The sequence below is a fragment of the Megascapheus bottae genome, chromosome 6, assembly GCF_031878675.1.
Source record: "Megascapheus bottae isolate mThoBot1 chromosome 6, mThoBot2.hap1, whole genome shotgun sequence".
NCBI lineage: Eukaryota > Metazoa > Chordata > Mammalia > Rodentia > Geomyidae > Megascapheus > Megascapheus bottae.
In genome coordinates, this window is record NC_143514.1 from 76,865,563 (window position 1) to 76,880,695 (window position 15,133).

The 15,133-nt window shown below is 43.3% G+C and overlaps 1 protein-coding gene across 5 annotated transcripts in view; it reads right to left on the bottom strand.

The window, feature by feature from the left end:
* Window positions 1-15,133, bottom strand: part of Vps13d (vacuolar protein sorting 13 homolog D) — a 246,715-nt gene that overhangs the window by 55,268 nt on the left and 176,314 nt on the right. The window lies entirely within an intron of this gene.

The window sequence follows — 15,133 nt, forward strand, 5'->3', positions numbered from 1 at the left end:
AGGCCCAGAAGAGTGGCTCTCAAACATTAGACAGATACAATGTGTGGGTGGCTGACTAGGAGAAGCAAGACTGGCAAAGGAACTATTAAAACTTTAGGTGTTTACACTAAATTAAATTTACATTGAGAATCTCTGATGCAAGTATATACCTCTAAAATTTGCAACTTTTTGAATACTGACTTGACACCATAATGGAAAACTCCACACCTGATGTGAGGGGTTGGCTGCAGTCAGCACACAGGTGAACATTGGAGAATTATATAAAATTACCTTTGGGCTATGTGTATAAGGAATAAAAGTGAATTTCATGTTTAACCTTGGGTTCCCTCCCCCAGGATATCTCACTACACACATGCAAATATTCTCAAAGCCCTAAATCCCTGAAAGCTGAAAGACTTTCTGCTGTCAAACAATTTAGATTAAGTGCATCTAACCTATAGTACTGCTAATTTACCGAACAATTGAAAGTATAGCAAAATAGCACTGGGGGAGAAGAGGAGAGATTAGAGATTCTTGTTTTGGCTTTTTTTTTTTTTTAATTTTAATTTTTTTTTTTTTTGCCAGTTGTGGGGCTTGATACTCAGGGCCTGAGCACTGTACTTGGATTTTTCTCAAAGCTAGAGCTCTACCACTTGAGCTACAGCACCACTTTCAGCTTTTTTTTTTCTTCTATGTTTGTGGTACTGAGGAACTGAACCTGGGTCTTCATGCATGCTAGACAAGCATTCTACCACTAGGCCAAACTCTTGGCTGAGATTAGGGATTCTTTGGTAGTAAAAACAGGCAATATTTCAGATTACTGCTTTAGAGTTTGCTATCAAAGTTGGAGGCTAAGGTTATAGCTCAGTGGAAAAGCTCACTGGAGGACCTGGATTCTATCCTCACCACTAGAGGGAAACAACAACAACAACAACAACAACAACAACAACGCACCTGTCCAATGCACTGCCTTCTTTCACTCAGTCAACAATTACCAAGTGTCTAGTAGGTGCCCAGCCCCATTTGTCAAACAGAAAGCAGGAAGTAAATGGAAAGATGAACAGGTCAGGTCCTCTTTCAGAGGAGCAGGTGGTTTGCACCCGTGAATTCAAATACAGACCCATTGTACCCCACAAATCAGAGGATTTGATTTATCCTGATATACTTTAACCAGAGAAGCTGTCTCATTCATCAAAGCTGGATAAAAGGGACATAAAACTCTGTTTTGTCACAAGACAATCTGAAAAGGTTTAAAGTGACAGTTAATAAACCACAGGGTACTTATCCTCATCATTCAAGCATAAAAAGAGAAGGATATCAAATATATAATTAACCTTCTCAGGAAGGACCTACCAAAACAAGTGGTTTAAGTGCCAATGACCCGGGACTAACCTTTTAGAAACCTCACAGGAATGCTATTTAGATATAAAGCTCAATGGAAAGACTGAGGCACACAGCCTGCCTGGAGGGCCCAGAGCACTGGGTAGCCTACCATCTGGGAGCTCATTTCACTCTGCTTTTGCAGGGGTGAGGGTACAGGACAGATCAAATCTGCCCTGGAAACCATCAATCCTGAGGTTTCATGATCCTATTGACAGGTAAATTCTAGACACAGTAGGGCAAGAGGAAAAAACAGCAATGCTGTGAATAGCAGCTGGGGCTCAGCTCTCCCACTCGGCCCAGTGTTTTTACTCTCTAGGGCTCTGATTGCAGGTCTTTTTGGAAATTTCATCCCTATCATGTTTCTTTTTCCTTATATTTTCTATCACTCTCAGTTTAATTAGAGAATTGTAGTTAGTGAAAATTAATTTTACAAATTCCTTCGGACAATAAGAAGTACCAGGGGACACTGCAAAGCTTTAGTCTGAGATACCATCTGAGAACCACCAGAGTATATCAGGCCATGAGCTCTGACATCAGACTATATGAACTCCAGTCCTCCTGGACTTCTGGGGGATCTAGGCTAAGGCTATAAGCTGGGCACTCTACCTCTGTGCCTCCCTCTACATTGGCATGTAGCTGGAAGGATCAGCAACAGTGCTGCATTGGTCTGATATCCACTTAGCATTCTTACTATTTAGCATCTATTCAGGAGGCCAAGGATATCCTGGACACCTTCACTCTACACCCCAAGTTACTTTGTGAACAAGGCACGGGGACAGGTATGCAGCTTTTTGGACAATTAGTATTGCTTAGCTATTAGTCCAAAGAAAGACATCTATACTGCTAAAGAAAGCCTTTGGAAGGTTTACAATCATGGTCAGTTGTACTAGGATTTAACATTTTTAAATCCCATGCTTTCTAGCAGATGAATACCAGCCTCCAAAGTGAGTTTTTAGTTGTAAGGTTAATTCCCCAAATCCTTTCCAGTTCTGACAGTGGACAGTGCGTGATGGATGACCAAAGATAGGATGACTATGAAGCCCACACTCTGGGCCTAGAACAGATTTAGGTACCAATGAGGATTCAGTCAAATACCAGCCTTGGATCCTGTTTTCAGTAAGCTGGCAATCTCATTGCAAGGATACCAATTAACACATGAAACAACCAGCACCAAGAAACCAGAATGCAACTTCAAGCACTCAAGAATCCAGAAGGGAAATGTGGTCTGCATTTTGGAAAGGGTCAAAAAGTTCCTCCTATGTTCTGGAATTATGTAGGCTGCCAGTGTTCTTCGCAATGCGTCTGCCCCTCCCACCACCTCAGAGGTAGTGAGATTCAGTGCCATGCCTGTCTCCACCTCAAGAGGCCCATGGGCTCCCAGGCTACCTCCAGAGTCTTGTTCAGACCTTTCTGATTGCTCTTAAGTCTAACTTTAGTTGGACTTCCCAGGATAATATATCCTGGGAAGAAAAGGGACCTTTGACCTATTTCTGGTAGAAAAAGTTAAAAATGCCATAATACTTTTCTCCCTCAAGAAAATATGGAGGGCCAGGAGTTTGGCCTAGCAGGCATGAAGCCCTGGGTTCAATTCCTCAGTACCACATGCACAGAAAAAGCCAGAAATGGTGCTGTGGCTCAAGTGACAGAGCACTAGCCTTGAGAAGAAGTACTCAAAGACAGTGCCCAGGCCCTGAGGTCAAGCCCCATGACACGAGAGAGCGAGAGCGAGAGAGAGCATGTGTGAGGGAGAGGGAGAGGGAGAGGGGGAGAGGGAGAGAGGGGGAGAAGGAGAGAAGGAGAGAGGGAGAGAGGGAGAGAGGGAGAGAGGGAGAGAGGGAGAGAGGGAGAGAGGGAGAATATGGAGACATAATCTAGGCAGAGTACCCAGTGTGACTCCCTGTTTGAGATGTCTATCAGATATTAAAACAGTTTAATATCTGAGGATTACTAGAGAGGCTATGCTGAAAGCTTCATTGCTAACCAGGTCTGCTCCAGTACCCACCAACCACTGGTTGCTGGTGTCCTATACAAAGGCCACTTACTGGTCCAAGAATGAGTGAGGTGACATCAGAGGTCACTCTTCCCTCTAAATACTAGATTCTTCCATACGCTTCTCATGTGCCTGGATATTTTTTTTTTCCCCCAGAGACACTGTCTTAGTATGTAGCCTAGACTGGTCACCCTCTTGCCTAGGCCTCCTGAGCAGGTGGGATCGCAGGTCTGTGTCACTGAACCTGGTTAAGAACCTTACCTTTGCATCGAAAGTTGTCTATACCTAGCTCAAATTAGTGTTCTCATTTCTCTGTGTGAAGTATAAACACTACTTGTGCAAGCTAGCCAGACTAGTTCTTTGTCACTTGTGAATAAAAAGTAAAAGATGCAGAAACAGGCAATCATTGTCCAAGTCGTTCCCCTAGAAAGGCAGCTTTAAGAATGAAAACTTAGGATGTTGCAATCTGTGACCCATCCAAATGCTACCAGGTCCTACTGAGGAAGATGTTTTATAAGGACTAAACCAAAGCCAGAGAGCTGACAGCAACAGTGGTCAAAGTGGGGCCTTGGAATAGCCCACTAAGTTCTGAGCACAGAAGCACATGAGATACTTGAGATACTTGTGTAGCCATCTTTAATCCCACCTCTCATTGTTCATCCCACAGGCAGGTAAGGTAAATTATATCCAGGTCTTACTTCTTCTCCCCAGAGATGGCATGAGCACATCTAGAGTCCAGAGGAGGGGTCTCAGAGTTCCACCTTGTGGGTGCCCCCATGGCCTTGTTGAGAGACATGGAGGCCGAGAAACATCATTTCATCCATCTCTTGAACCATGAAGATAATCAGAAAGAACAGAGACACCCACAAGACTAGAATGTCACAAGGACAGTGATTTCAATCATCCAGACATTCTCATTCTAAACCCCCAAGTTGTCTTGTGAATAAAGTTTGTTTGACTGGGGAGATGTGAATTCTACAGCCATTAGAAAAAAGGTTGAAAATTATCAGGACCTGAGGCATGCATGACTCAGCTACACAGCTGGCTGTGATGTAGCATCCATCAAATGTGGACTCCCACATGGGGCCAGGCTAATGACTGGCATGTAGAGTATGAAGTGGACTGTGCCACCTGCACCCAGGATCTCATTCCAGAGGGATGTATGAGGTGCAACTGGAAGATTCTCACATGTGACTTCAAGTTTGGAATAGAACGCTTAATACCTGTGAGATTGTGGACAAAGCTTAAATCTTTGTGGGCTTCTTTTTCCATTTCTTCCAGGGGGAAATAAAAACATTACTTCCCAGCAAGGGTACTACAAGAACTGGGGAGTATACGCACAAGCACTCAGCAAAGAGCAAATTATATAAGAGATGGTGAACAGTGCTGAATTGTCTGAACTGCGAAACAGGATTGCTGGATGTCACAGGGCGTGGCGGCAGCTGGCATGGGGCTACCTCAGTGGGGAAACTGTCTGCAGAAGGGAGGGGAGATACTATACTTTGGGGAGGGGATATACTATGCTGGCAACAGAAAGGTAACTGGCAAGTAATTTGGAGATAATTTGTTCCTCTGCTGGTTTTAATCAATACCTCCACATAAGAAGGCCATTTGCAGAGCTAAGCCAATCTAACTCACCATGTAGCGAGCTCAAGTCCACAAAATACGTTAACAGCTTTAAGTGAACTGTTCTAGCTAAGACAAAAGGGACCAAGGGACAGAATGTCCTATGAAGCCTGCTGTTGCCCTTGCAAAGGCAATGATTTTCTACCCCTTTCACTGAAGGAAGCTCAACTCTTGCCACATTTTGTGAATTCTGGCCACAATCCAAAGCCATTACATTCTATAAAGCATTATTTTCATCAATGGGGTCAAAACCTCAGAAGTACTTTGAGATGCCAGTTCTTTTGAACAACTAACACATACTGTGTGTCAATACCCACTTCCAAAAATAATCTTTGTCTGTACAAATGGAAACACTGCAAAATAGCCTGACTTGGGCTGTAAATGGCTTATTTTATAAAACAGAAATTTAAGTAGATGTTGGAATGGTGCAAGGGAAAAAATTCTCCACGTCCCTCTATTCTGTCCTGTCAGTTTTCCTGATCTTTCCTGCTACTCAGCAAGCATGGGAAGGCAAAGGTACACAGCCAGTGTAATAGGAGCCTGAACTTGAGCTTCTCCCCTTTCCCTGGGTTCTTCTTTCATAATTATTTACCTAATGGGAATTTCCTCTTGCCTATCCTTTCCCCACTGAATACTTGCTTGTGACAGTACCTTTTTTTGTCACATAGGGCAGATGGTGACCAGAGTTCACAGAAAGAGGCACAAGTGCAGGACTCTGTGGTTCGAGGGAAGACGTTTCTATTCACTCAAGTACAATGTCACATAGCTGGAGTCTCAGCTATCAGCAAAGCTCCAACTCCACCTGGCACTGCCTGCAACAAGCTATGCTAGAACATGTATAATCATGTTGTCCACAACTATCTGTTGTGCCTTGTGGCTGGCATGAACCTTGTGCAGTGCCATGACAAAACAGGCAAAGGGGGAAATGTTAAATCTCTCTGCCACTTATGAACTGTAAATCCTGGTGGAAGCTACTTACCTTGCTGGGCCTCGGTTTACCTATCTGTGAGAAGCAGGCCCTTTGTACCTGAGGGTTGCTTGGAGTTCAAGAAGTCATTAAGGGAGAATGTCTGACTTGTACAAGTTTCTCAGGAACAGTTTGAGACTTAAATTGAGTCACAGCTGAGCACCAGTGGCTCACACCAGTAATCTCAGCTATACCAGAGGCTGAGACCTAGAGGATCATGGTTCAAAGCCAGCCCAAGCAAAAAAAATCTGTGAGACTCCCTCTCCAGTTTACCATCAAAATACCAGACTGGAGGTATAGTTCAGCCATATGCAAGCAAGCTAAGCAAGATGTCTTGAGTTTAAGCATTAGTACCAAAACAAAACAAAATCTTCAAATATTTATAATATGTATTTAAATATACTGGTTGCCAGCAGGAAAATCTGAGCCATATTGAGACATAAGTCATTTCCAAACTAAAGCCTTCACTATGTCCTTCTGTTTTTGGTTTTTTTTTGCCAGTCCTGGGTTTGAGCTCAGGGCCTGAGCACTGTCCTTGGACTTGGACTTTCTCAAGGCTAGAGCTCTACCACTTGAGCCTCAGCACCACTTCTGGCTTTTTTCTATGTATGTGGTACCAAGGAATCAAACCCGGGTCTTCATGCATGCTAGGCAAGCACTCTACCACTAGGTCCAATTCCCGGCCCCTGTCCTTCTGTTTGACATTGTTAACATATCCACAATTAAAAGTTATTCTAAGGGCTCGGGTAAAGCACCTATAACAAACATGAAGACCCGACTTTAAACCCTAGTACTACCAAGAAAAAAATATTTTGTGTCTTTTCTCAACACTGAGGAATGATTTTGCAATATTTATTAACAAGGGAGAGTTGAAGGGAAATGTGACTCAGGGATGGTGAGAGAAGTGAAGGGAGGGTGGTATTAAGAAAAGAAGACATAGAAAAAGTGAGGGTTAGAGGGGTGGAGGGGGAACAACCGAACAAAAACAAAAATAGCATTTGTAGATCCCAGATTCCTACCTACTAGAAGTGGAGCCAGTGGTCTATTTTCAGTTCTACCTGCAGCCATTAAGGCAGAGTCCAGGCAGGGGAACCCAGAATAAGAGTAATAAAGAATAATACAAACAAAAATAAATGTTAGCTGGGACTGACACTCTGCTGTAGAAACATCCCTAAGCCAACGACCTTGTTGTTTTTTGTTTCCTTTCCACTCTCTTAGTCCCTGAAGATCTAGAAGCCCTGCTGCCCTAGGCACGATGTTGCCATTTCAAGACCAACACTTATCAGGCCACAGACACGCCTTTTCTTTTAAGAAACAAAGTTTTCCACAGCTACCCAGTTTTATCTCAGCACACAAGGTCTAAACATACACAATGAAGTTCTGCCTCAAGACTATTCTGGGTCTGAACTAGTCTGAGACACATGCCTGCTGAACTGGCAAGTCTCTCTTGCTGTTCTGCAACTGTGACCCAGTTATGAACTCAGATGTTGTTTCAGATTAATCCGGAAGCTCAGAGTGGTTGGAAGCACTTCCATAATAGGATTTTGCTTTTTCTTTAAAAAGGCCTGGTAGAGTTTGCCATAAAGCTAAAAGCACAGAAACTAGCACAGAAACAGATACAGACTCTACAAGACTGCTTTTGCACAGCAGACAGTCACGGCTCAGCCAGATTCTCTGCGTTTTCTACATGTCAAGAGGTATCTTCAACCTCTGGCCAGCTTCCTTGTTTAGTTTCAGTGGTATTCTCTACAGCAGAAAAAGTGGTTGTATGGAAGCTGCCAGGCCCCTGCTTATGTTCTGCTGGGACCCCCACAAAGCCTGGGGCAGGGCTCTAAACAGTCTGTGTGTGCCAGCCCCAGGTTTGTCACATGGATAAGGTTTGTCAGTCAGCACAAATGGTTTATGCTGACATCAACCCAGGAGCTAGATTATGACTGAGAAAAGCCTCCCTTTGAAGTGGGCACACCACAATGCTGACATGGAGGGGGTATCTCATCCACTCCCAGAGAATGAACCAGGAAAGGCAGAACCCAAAACCACCTCTGTCACTAGTATTAACTGAGTGAATTAGGTGTGAAAAACTCTTTTTAAGACCATCTTTGTCCATGAGACAGATAGAACACTACCAGTTATAGAAAGACCTTAGCCAGAAATGTCCTTGAACACACACACACACATCCACAAAGCCACGTGTGAATGCAAAAGCTGATAGCCACAATCCATTGTTTCTTCTAATCTCCACCCCTCCCCACCTCATATGAAACCTGCACCTCAGTCTAAAGTACAAGAATCACCTCAAATCAAGCCCACTCTGGAACAAAAGAGAGATAAATATGTCAATTATCCATAGACAAAAATCTCAAAATACAGAACTTTAGAAATGAAACAGAACATTCCTCAATGGAAAAGAAGTGTAAGCTTATCACCATCCTAGTCACAAGGGCTCCATTCTTGAGAAGAACATTGTATTTCAAAAGAATGTTCTCTCTAATGCCAAAAGCCTGGGAAGCAAGGAGGGCAGTCAAAGGTGACAGTCGAGCAAAGCTTTCTGCCTGAGTCAGTTCACCTGCAAGGTCACATGGGTTGAAATGATCTGATGAGGTTTTCAGGGAAGAAGAGGTTGATGGGTCCCAGGATCTGGGGATCCAGTATTACAGCCTCGTTGGTCCTCTTAGGAGAATACTGGCCCAGAGTTTGCATGTCAACCCCTGTTGTATGTCAAAGAATGTAAAAGCAAAGACTTAACTGAGTGCTTCATTTTTGGAACCTAGTACTGTTTGTCATGCTAGACCATAATGTATGTATAGAAAATGTTACCTGGGCTGGAAGTTTGGCCTAGTGGAAAAAATGCTTGCCTCGGGTGGGAGGAGGAAATGAGGACAAAAACATGAGAAAGGGTAGCAATGTTTATGAAGCAATGCACCTTCTATCTATCAAATAAAATGCAACCCTTCTATTAATTACAATAAAAGCATTCTTTTAAAAAGAATGCTTGTCTAGCATGCATAAAGACCCAGGTTCGATTCCTTGGTACCACATACATAGAAAGAAAAAAAAAGCTGGAAGTGGTGCTGTGGCTCAAGTGGTAGAGCTCTAGCCTTGAGAAAAAAAAACAACCGAAGGACAGTGCTCAGGCCCTGAGTCCACCCCCCCCCAAAATGTTACCTATGACTTTTGCAAATGTTTTATATATGTGGGTAAGAAATTATATCTTTCACACAGTGAAAACAGACAGATTGACAGACAAAAACCTTGGCAGCTTTCCACACACTGGGTTTGGGTGGGAATTAAGAAGACCTGACTCACTTTATGTGCCTAGAGTTCAAAATCAGCAGACTGTGACCACCTGCTATGGAGCCTCACAGATTGACCACACTGGGCCTCTCCGGCCAGGATGGCTCTGTCTATGCTTAGTCATGGATAGCCTTGGTTCTTTCCTTAACCAGATCCTATACCCAGACACAGTAGAATTTCCCGCCAAAAGCTGGAGCCATCAAACCAAGGGTCCTTGATAGAACAAGAAGAGATCTGGGGCCGGGAGTCTGGCCTAGGGGTTAAAGCGCTTGCCTAGCATGCATGAAGACCCAGGTTCGATTCCTCAGTACTACAAACATAGAAAAAAGTCAGAAGTGGTGCTGAGGCTCAAGCGGTAGAGCTCTAGCCTTGAGAAAGTCCAAGGACAGTGCTCAGGCCCTGAGCTCAAGCCCAGGACTGGCAAAAAAAAAAAAAAGAAAGAAAGAAGAGATCTTTGAGCAGGGCATATAGATCCTGGAGTGGCAGGCAGAAAGAAGTGGAAAGGCAGAAAGAAGAGAAATAGCTGGCTTGACTTCAACTGTGCTGTTATTCATAATTTAGAGCTCAGCAGGTAAAGTGGTTGCCATTGATCCCCAAGTCACATTTTGGGAAATTATTTGAGCCACTTACCAGCCATCAAAGTATTTGATTATTTTTTAATTTTTTTTTTTTTGTCAGTTGTGGGGCTTGAACTCAGGGTCTGGGCACTGTCTCTGACAGTTTTGTTCACAACTAGCACTCTACCACTGAGCTACAGCTCCACTTCCAGTTTTCTAGGAGTTGGTTAGAGATCAAATAAGAGCCTCCTCAGTCTAGCTGATCCTTAGCTCTCAGCCACCTAAATAGCTAGGACTACAACGCATGAGTCACGGCACCCAGCTTGATTTCTTTTCAAACATATAGCTAAACTTAAAGTTGAGAGCATAATATACAATGAGCAGATTACTCAGAGGAATGTTTCATGGCTTTCATGCTAACTTTCTGTGTTCCATCCATGCATTCCACTTAGTTTTTCTCTGGAAATTCCTCATTTCCCACTTCTACTCAAGGATTGGCATTTCATTTTTCATAGCTGGATTAAATAAGGGGACACTTGCTCTGAATTATTCTGCAATGTTTAGATAAAGACAAGGAAGGCTTTGTGGATTTCTTAAAGCCTTAACACCTTGTTTTCCCAGAACCACAGTTCTGGATAGAATCTGTCTAGCTATTGGGGTGGGAGACAGGCTGGGTCCTTAACTCCAGTAAATACATGTTGAGCTGTTTTCATATGTGGTAAAGAATTAGTTTCCTGGACAAATCTGGTAGAATGGCTATCAGGCTGGAGACTATCCTTGGCTTTCTTAGCACATCTTCTGTGTGCCAAACCACATCATAAAAAAAAGGGAAAATTTCTGGCTGACTACTTACAGCTCTGAATTTGGTAGTGTTAAAAGAATTATAATTTCTCAAATTGGAAATTTTCAAATTTTTTGAAACGTCAAATTTTGGGTTTTCAATGGAAAGCACAGTACAAGGATTGCTTCCCTAGTTCCTAGCATAGAACCTGGAGTTTTTAGCTGTCTATATACATACAGTTGTCAACTACTTGGATAGCATCAATAAATAGTAGACTTGTTAATATGAGGTAAAACTTTTCTCATAAGTCTATATTTAGATGAGCATATAGACCTAGAACAAAGTTAAAATGCCTTCACTAAGTGTTTCAGAACTGGCTAGAAGCACTGACTGCTTCTCAGTATCTTGCTTTGGCCTGGATTGTGTAGCATCTACATAAGAGTTAATTATACAAAAGATACTATAGGAAAAGACTTTAAACTGACTCAAATTCTCCTTTAAAAATGTAGACTTACACAGTTAATTCCTGCAAAATGATTTTACAGAGAGGTCCAGACTAGGCAGAGTGCAGCTTTTTTGCACCCGGGCTAAGAACCTGGGCTCTTAATCAATTAGCCCAGTTCTCTTCCTGCTCTTGAACAGACTGCTAGACTTCTTTGAACGTCAAGGACCTCTTTAAAAAGTAGCAGTTAGGAGGAATATTGTGAAAATTAGATAAGTCAGCTTCTGTGAACACTCAGAATGATACCTTATGATGCCGTCAATATTAGTTATTATCTTTCAAAAACATACGTTATTTAGGACTGAACTCAGGGACTAACACCTGCTACACAAGCACTCTGGTACTAAGCTACACCCTCAAGTTCAGCATGTGCCATTTTAAAAGATACCCATGTAGTTATGAGGTTAAACTCAAGACTGGGATTAGAAGGAAGGCTCCAATCATGAGTGAAAAAGCCAAGGAAGAATATGAAGCCTTGAATTTAAACCCCAGTATCAATACCAATCAACCAACTCAATGAACAAAAAGACCTTCAATGGTACAACAAGTACAGTATCTAGTCTATGTTTTCTGTACAGTATCTACTCTATGTTTCATGCTGAGGAATAAATACAACTAACATATAAACACATATAGTATGACTATTCTAACTCTCCACATGGTCCAATTACTACATTGTATACAATGGAAAATCAGCTTGATAGTGAACAAACAGCTGGGGTAGCTTTGGCAACAAATTATGGGAGACAAAAGCCAAGGAAATACAAATTTAACATTGTTGTTGCTCCTTATCAGAACACATGAAAAGCCAGATATGCCACAGTCCAAGATGAAGGAAACAGGTTGTTGACTTCTGATTGGAATTTCCTTGGACTGTTACCATGTAGTACAGATTAATCTAAATGTTTCTCTGCACACAGACAAACTTATGTGAATTATAACAGAAAGATATAATAATGGCTTGTGTGGGAGCAAAGCTGCCTTTCAAAAATGTATCATTATCAGGCAGAATAAGAAAATCCCACATATTTGAAAGCACCCAGTACCCAAGGACTATAAATAAGTTACTTCATTGTTTATTGGGGGAGCAGAAATTAATAGCCTAAGCTAAAAGACCCAAAAGGAGCAGGTAATGCATGATTTTCATGTGGCTGAGGTATGACCAGAAGATGTAGGGTTTGTTGTTGTTGTTTGGTAGATCATGCGGCTTGAACTCTGGCAGACCTGGGCGCTGTCCCTGAGCTCATCAGCTCAAGGCTAGAACTCTACCACAGGCCACTGCCAGTTTTCTGATGGGTCGTCTCATGAATTTTAGTGCCTGAGCTGGCTTTGAACTGCAATCCTCAGATCACATCTTCCTGAGTAGCTAGGATTATAGCCGTGAGCCACCTGTGTCTGGCAAGATGTAGTTTTTAAATTGGAACTACCTGGTGCTTTCCGGTCATTTCAGACCATAACATCAAGTCACATCACCTGTAGCTACAATCCCAAAGTACACACAGTAGGTCAGGTTATTCCTCCCTGAGAAACCCTCTGCAGCTGGCAGTTAGATTTTGCAAGCAAAGAGGAGAAACCTGGAACATATCCATGTAGGTACTTATTGTCCAGATGTGTCCAGGCTGAGGAACCTCCAAAATTCAAGCCACTGGCCCTTCGAATTTAAACAAGTTGTTTCCAGGGGAAATGAAGCAGGTTTATCTTTAATGGCATATGGAAACCCATAAAACAATGAATAGGGGGCAATTAAAAAATAGCAAATACAGCACAAAACAAAATGGATGACAATTCAAAATTAGAAAAAATGTTAAGACTAGTTGTTTACTGGTTTTCTTTTTTGTCATTGTTGTTTGTTTGTTTGTTTTTGTCGGTCATGGGACTTGGACTCTAGGCTTGGGTGCTGTCCCTGAGCTCTTCAGCTCAAAGCTATAGCCCTACTCCTTGAGCCACAGTGCCACTTCCGGTTTTTTGGTGGTTAATCGGGGATAAGAGTCTCACGGACTTTTTAGTGCCCAGACTAGCTCTGAACATCAATCCTCAGATCTCAGCCTCCTGATTAGCTAGGATTATAGGAGTGAGCTACCACACCTGGCTGTTTTCCTGTTTTAAGGAACAAGAATGTGCTGGAAATTTGGGTAATATACTCCAAAGGTTTCTTCCTCTACCTATGTGTGTATACACATAGATGTGCATGTACATGCACACACACATTTCTACTCCTGATAGCTGGTAGGTTCCCAGGAGGGGTCCTCAAAACATCCTGACACAGGGAGGCCAGGCAGACCTACAGGGACAGCCACAGCGGGTCCCAAGCAGACGTTATTAGCAGATCGCAGAGCCCCAGCTACCCTTATCTCTGCAGATGCCAGAGGAGTTTGGTACCTTCCCTCCAGCCCTCCTGGGAAGCCAGCCCAGCAGGTGCCCATTGGCAATAGTTTTGTGTTACAGGCCTGAATGAATGATCCCCGCAGGAGCCGACTGTTTTCACAGACAGAGAGGCAGTCAAAAGTCCACCGCGTGAACTTGGAATGACCCCAGCTGCAGAGTCACTGGCGGGTTCATCTGGAGGGCAGGCACGCTTTGTTAAACAACTAATACTCTTCACAGATAACTTTCGGAAAAAGCAAAAGTGTTAACTCTTTGCAACCATGCTCTGACAAAACACCTCCACTGTTGGAGGGGCTGGGAAGAGGTGGGGGGAGGCAGTTTGAATCCAAATGAGGATCCTGAGACAGACCTGGGAGAGGGGTCAGGACTGTCACCATTAGGCCTGCTGTTTTGGCAGTGTTCTGAATTAATATGAAGAGACAAAATGTGATGGGTTTGGGGCACCTATCTGCTAAAGACAGCTTGGACTGATAGCAACAGCCCTCAGTTTGGCCAAATCCATGCGAAACCACAGCAAGGGAGTAACCTTGAGTTAGCCTGCTCTGGCTCATTCTGCCCCCACACCGGCATGGGCACAGACACGCCAGAGCCCTCCAGCCTTCCAGAAACTTACATGCAGCCAGCAAAAAGCAAACTACACTGTAAACTGAATAGACTCATTACCAGCAGCTCAGGCAGCTCCTTATTAGAAGTTGGATTCAGAAAAGGCCTGGAGTTCAGATCAGTTTATTTTGCCCAGCACAAAATCAGGCTTCCTGGACAGCAGGCAAGTGAACAGGTCCCTATCACAGCAGGTACTGAGGGGGCAGCAGCCTCCCCTCCCAGTAATGGGTCACTGCCAAGGTCCCCGTCTCTTTCTTCTGAGCTTTCCACACTGTAGAGATCTAATGTACTATCCGTTGTGCTACATGGCCTGCTTCACAGACTTTACAAGGAACCCAATGACAACAATTACAATGACAAAACGTAGATGAACATAAGAACATTCAAAGAAACCCTTAAAATTCATTTTAACCAATAGTTACACTCATTCTGGCACCAGAGTTCTCACTCTGCTTCATCACTAACTGCCCTTGATCTCCAATCACAGAGGGATATACTAGGTGGACATTTTTTTGGGGGGGAGGGGGAGGGAGGTCTTGCTTTGTTTTCAAGGAGGCACAGGGTTTGCACAGGTTTATTGGCTGGATGATCCTGCTGAAAAGCTAGTGTCAGGAGATGCCTCAAAGGAGCCCCACTTCTCTCTCCTAGCAGGTGAGATGACCCCTACACAAAACAAAACAGATCATTTCAAGGTGTTTCCCATCCCATGCACAGTGCTGGGGGGTTAGACACCAAGAGGACTATGACTTAGTCCCTTGTTCTCTGGAGCTGTCATGTGGGAGGAAAAGATTTGCAAACAGATGAAAATCTACACAAAGGATGCTGAGCAATGTCCCCATCAGCAGTGACCCCACTATTTTTTTCTCTCCTTCTCTTCTGAAGGACCAGCCTACCAGCAGTTCAAGGACAACCTGTGCCCTATTCTTTAAAACATATTGTGACAAAGGAGAGAGCAGGTCTCTGGTCTGTCAGTCACTTACATTCTGATAAGGTTAACAGCTGATATTGACCCTCTTTCCCATGCCTGCTATCTTCAACATGTTGAGGAAAATCTCAGCTGTACGAA